This window comes from Neovison vison, chromosome 7 (assembly GCF_020171115.1).
Source record: "Neovison vison isolate M4711 chromosome 7, ASM_NN_V1, whole genome shotgun sequence".
Lineage (NCBI taxonomy): Eukaryota > Metazoa > Chordata > Mammalia > Carnivora > Mustelidae > Neogale > Neogale vison.
In genome coordinates this window covers 166,427,251-166,431,433 of record NC_058097.1, presented here as the reverse complement: position 1 = coordinate 166,431,433, position 4,183 = coordinate 166,427,251, and the positions used below count along the sequence as shown (strand labels likewise).

General features: G+C 48.7%; 1 pseudogene; it reads right to left on the bottom strand.

Annotated features, from left to right (window-relative positions):
* Positions 1-281: 281 nt before the first annotated feature.
* On the bottom strand, positions 282-3,698 carry LOC122913577 (annotated as a pseudogene).
* Positions 3,699-4,183: the final 485 nt, after the last annotated feature.

Genomic DNA, 4,183 nt, shown 5'->3' with positions numbered 1-4,183 from the left:
CTTGCCCACTTGGAAAACCCCCAATATGTCCTTGTTAACCACACCAGGAGGAATAGCAAGGAGATCCTGAGTCCTTTCTGTGTGCCAGGCACTGTACTAAGGACTCATTTTACTTCTACAACAACCCAACAAGACGAATGTGAATCCCGCCTCAAAAATGAGAAAATAGAGGCTAAAAGATGTGACATTTCTGGGACAGTCACATAGTTCGGTTGTGTCAGAGTAAGGATTTGAACCAAGGTCTGAGATGAACTTCAAAGCCTACATTCTTAAGCGTTAGCTTATTCTGCCTTGGTGGCTCCTTTTTGCTATGGGGTAGGGTCACAGTATCCTCATATGGGAGTCGGGGCCTCTCAGAGTTGGCCTCAAGTACTCCACACCCTCACCTTCCCCCACCCTCATGTCAGGCATCAGATGGGTACTCTTCCAGCACAGAGCTTTGTGCTATGTTCCTTCCCTGGCCCCTGGGTGTCACCCATGACCCCCTGTAGCCCCATGACTGTGTGAGTGCTGTGCATTCCCCCTTTCCCTCTAACTACCTCCCCAGAAATCTTTCCTCACCTGCCAGGCAGGTTTACCTGTTGATCCCTTTCCATGCCCCCGTACCTCCCTATCCTCACTTCATTGCTCTCCCTCCACGAGGCACCTAGTTCCCAGGAGGTGGGCACTGCGCTCTTTACCTTGACATCCTCAGCCCCTAGCACAATGCCTGGTACAGAGGAGATGTTCAGTAAGTGCTCGCCCAAACCGTTCAACCCACAGTGAGCCATGCACCGCAACTGGCACTACGGATACAGCAAGGAACAGACTAGCCCAGGTCTCTGTCCTTGGGAAGCTTACAGTCTAGTGGGGGAGGAATGTAAGAAACAAATAAGCAAATTAATAAACAAGATGATACCAGAGGGTGGAAAATGCTGAAGCCGAGAGCTACAGTGAGTTGTAACAGGAATGACCACCAAGGAGGTCCCACAAGATGGCGCAACATGAGTAGAGACATGAATGATGAGAAGGAGATGCATAGCTGGGGAGGTCAACAAGTGCAAATGTCCTGAGGTGGGAACACGTTTGGTGCTCGAGGATAAGCAGAAGGTACCTGCAGAAGGTACCTGGCAGGGATGGAGAGGCGTGAGAGAAAGCACCAGTCCCAGAGAAGCTTTCCCTGTGAGGTGGCTCCAGGGGACAATTGTTAAAAGGACAGGGAGAACCTGGTTACACTGGAGCCCAGCTTTCACCCAGCCCTGTGGTCACACGCCACAGGCAGAATTCTCAGGAAGTCCCCAGGATAGGCAAGCAAGCAGGTAGCTGATGATCTTTTTAGGAGGGTGAGGAAAATTGTTCATATTAATGGTTCTTAATGCTGGGGAAGGGGCTGGTGCAGTTTTGCTCCTCGGGGAACATTTGGCAATGTCTGAAGATATTTTTTGTTGTCCCATCTGAGGTGGAGGTGGGGTGCTACCAGCGTCTAGTGGGTAGAGTTGAGGGGTGCTGCAGAACATCCTACAATGCCCAGGATGGTCCCCCTGTGCCAAGATTTATACTATAACCCTCACCCGAAGGGTTGACAGCAACTGACTCTGGTCAGCTCTGTGACTCAGCCTAGGCCAAAAGCCAGCTCTGTCCCCTCACTCAAACTCACTCCAATCTACTTTTTCCCTCCCACCTCCTGCTCAAGGAATCTTCTCATGGAAACAGAGAACACCAAGTAACCTTTGCCAACCTCCTCTGACCAAGGGAACACCATTCAGCACCACTCTCTGTGGACACTAGCTCTCGACATGCAAAAACATGGTCTAAGAGAGCACTGGACTCTGAGTCCACAGGATTCGGTATGAGTTACCTCCACACCCAGTGTCAGCTGTCTCTCTCTCTCTCATGAGCTTTCCAGGTGACACTCCATTTCCCATAAGAGCATGGGAGGCCCTGAAACAAATTCCCTTCCCCATTTCTGTGTGCCAATACCCTGAAGTTCATTTGTCATATTACAGGAAGGGGCTGCCCATGGGCTCTGGCCGGGGTGCAATGAAGTTTAGTTTGAGAATTATGTGTCAGTGCCACACATTAGAGACAGGGGGCTTGGTGGAATCCAGAGCCCTAGGCTTTATTTTTTTTTTAAGACGCTATTAATTTATTTGGGAGAGAGAAACAGACTCACTCCCTTCTCCTGAGGGGGGACCCCTATGCAGGGCTTGATCTCATGACCTTGTGATCATGACCTGAGCTGAAAGCAGATGCTTAACTGACTGAGCCACCCTGGTGCCCCTGGAGCCCTTTAAATACCCTGCTTTGCAGCCTGGCTCTACCACCAGAAATGGCCTGAGTGCTTTTCTACCTCAGCTACCTTGTTTATAAAATGAGACTAATAATACACATCCTCTGAATATATATATATATATATATATATTATATATATATATATACACATATATATAGTATAGATATTATATCATATATATATACACATATATATAAAGTAGAAGAGTAAAATATTTTTATTATATTTTATTTCTTTTAGAAAAACAGATGCCTGATAGAGACTGTGTCCAAGTCTTGAAGGGATCCAACCTGGGCAAGGTTTTTCCGAGCCAGCATGCTCCAGTTTTGTAGAACAGCTTGAGAACAACAGCCACCCCTGAAGACCGCATTAATACCCACAAGACAGATTGCAGCCGGCATGACACACCTGGAAAGTACATGCAGCAGACCTGGTGGACCTTCCAGGCCAGAGAAGTCGCCTCAGAGGGAGGGAGCCAGTGCATCTGGGCATGCGGTGAGGCAGGATGGGTGAAAGTGGGACCAGGGAGAGCGAGGGCTAACTCTGCTGGCTACAGAGTGTAGCCAGGTGCCCACATATCGGGGCTCTGGGGGTGAAGTGCAGGTACATAGACTCAGATGGCTCCCTGGCAATGAGCTGAGCGAGGTACAGGGCTGGGCAGAGGACTACCGGGGCTCAGAGCCCCACTAACGTGTTCTCGGCCATCTTCGTGTTTGCCTTAGCCAACTCTGGCCGTAGTGCTTGAGGAATTTCAGGATCAAAGTGGATGCCATTCAAAGCATTCTTTGGAACTTCTGCTTCTGAGCAGCTGTCAAAACTGACAAAACCTACGGACTGCTTAGATGTCAGCTTTCTAAGAGAACCCCCGTGGCCATTCAACAGTCTGAAAAGCAGCTAGAGCTCCCGAAATGTGATACCCAGAGGGAGACCACTGACAAACAGGGTCCAGACAGGTTTTTGGGTTCTGGGCCCTCTGACCTTCCTCAAGATGACTAAATCATTGTTTATGATGATTAACACTTATATAAATTGCCTCTCAGATGCTCAAAGTGCGGCAGCTAGTGTTGATTTCACAATGCTGGAGCAGGAACAGGGCTCAGGGGTTCTTGTGTCCAAGGAACAGGAGGTACAGGAATGGAGGCCCAGAAAAAGAAGGCACTGTCTTGTGTTCTGGGTTTGAGGAGGGTAGAGCAGACATCATAGGCATGTATCGCTGATGAGGAAACTGAGGCCAAGCCTGACCCCAGGTGAGCCTTCCTGGATGGCAGGTGCTGGGTTATATCGTGTGTTGTATCTGAGGCCTTGACTCTGATCTTCACACCCTCAGACTGAAGCCTCTCCCCGGGATGGGATGGTCTCAGTGGCATCTGCCTATGAAGAAGAGGTTTACCTGCCTGACTGCATTTGGCTGGAACAGGATGCGCATGCGCCTGCTTGAAACACTGCTGGCCAGTGGACGGAGTCTTTTTGCTTCCCTTTCTCTTCTCTCTGGGTTCCATCACTCCCCCAGTGATTTCATTACCTTCCATCACCTTTAGTACTATCTCTACAATGGAAACTCCCAAACTCACTATATCCTGTTGATTCCAAGACACATTTTAATATCTTTGAAGTTGGGATGTGCCCTAGTTTAACTGGCAGTGTGTTTTCATAGTAGTACATAAAATAACAGTGGTCTCCCAATTGGTAGCATCTTCTATGTGATGAAATATGGTACGTATTTACTGCAGAACACCCTCTGAATTCCAGACTCATAAATCACAATGGTTTTTCAACATCTCCCTTTGGGATGGGGAATAAACACCTCCAACACAAATCATAAAATTGAATTCCTGACCTTCTGGCCTGCCCCATCTCAGCAACCGGCAATTCCATCCCTGCGGTCATTCAGGCCAAAGTCTGGGAGTCACC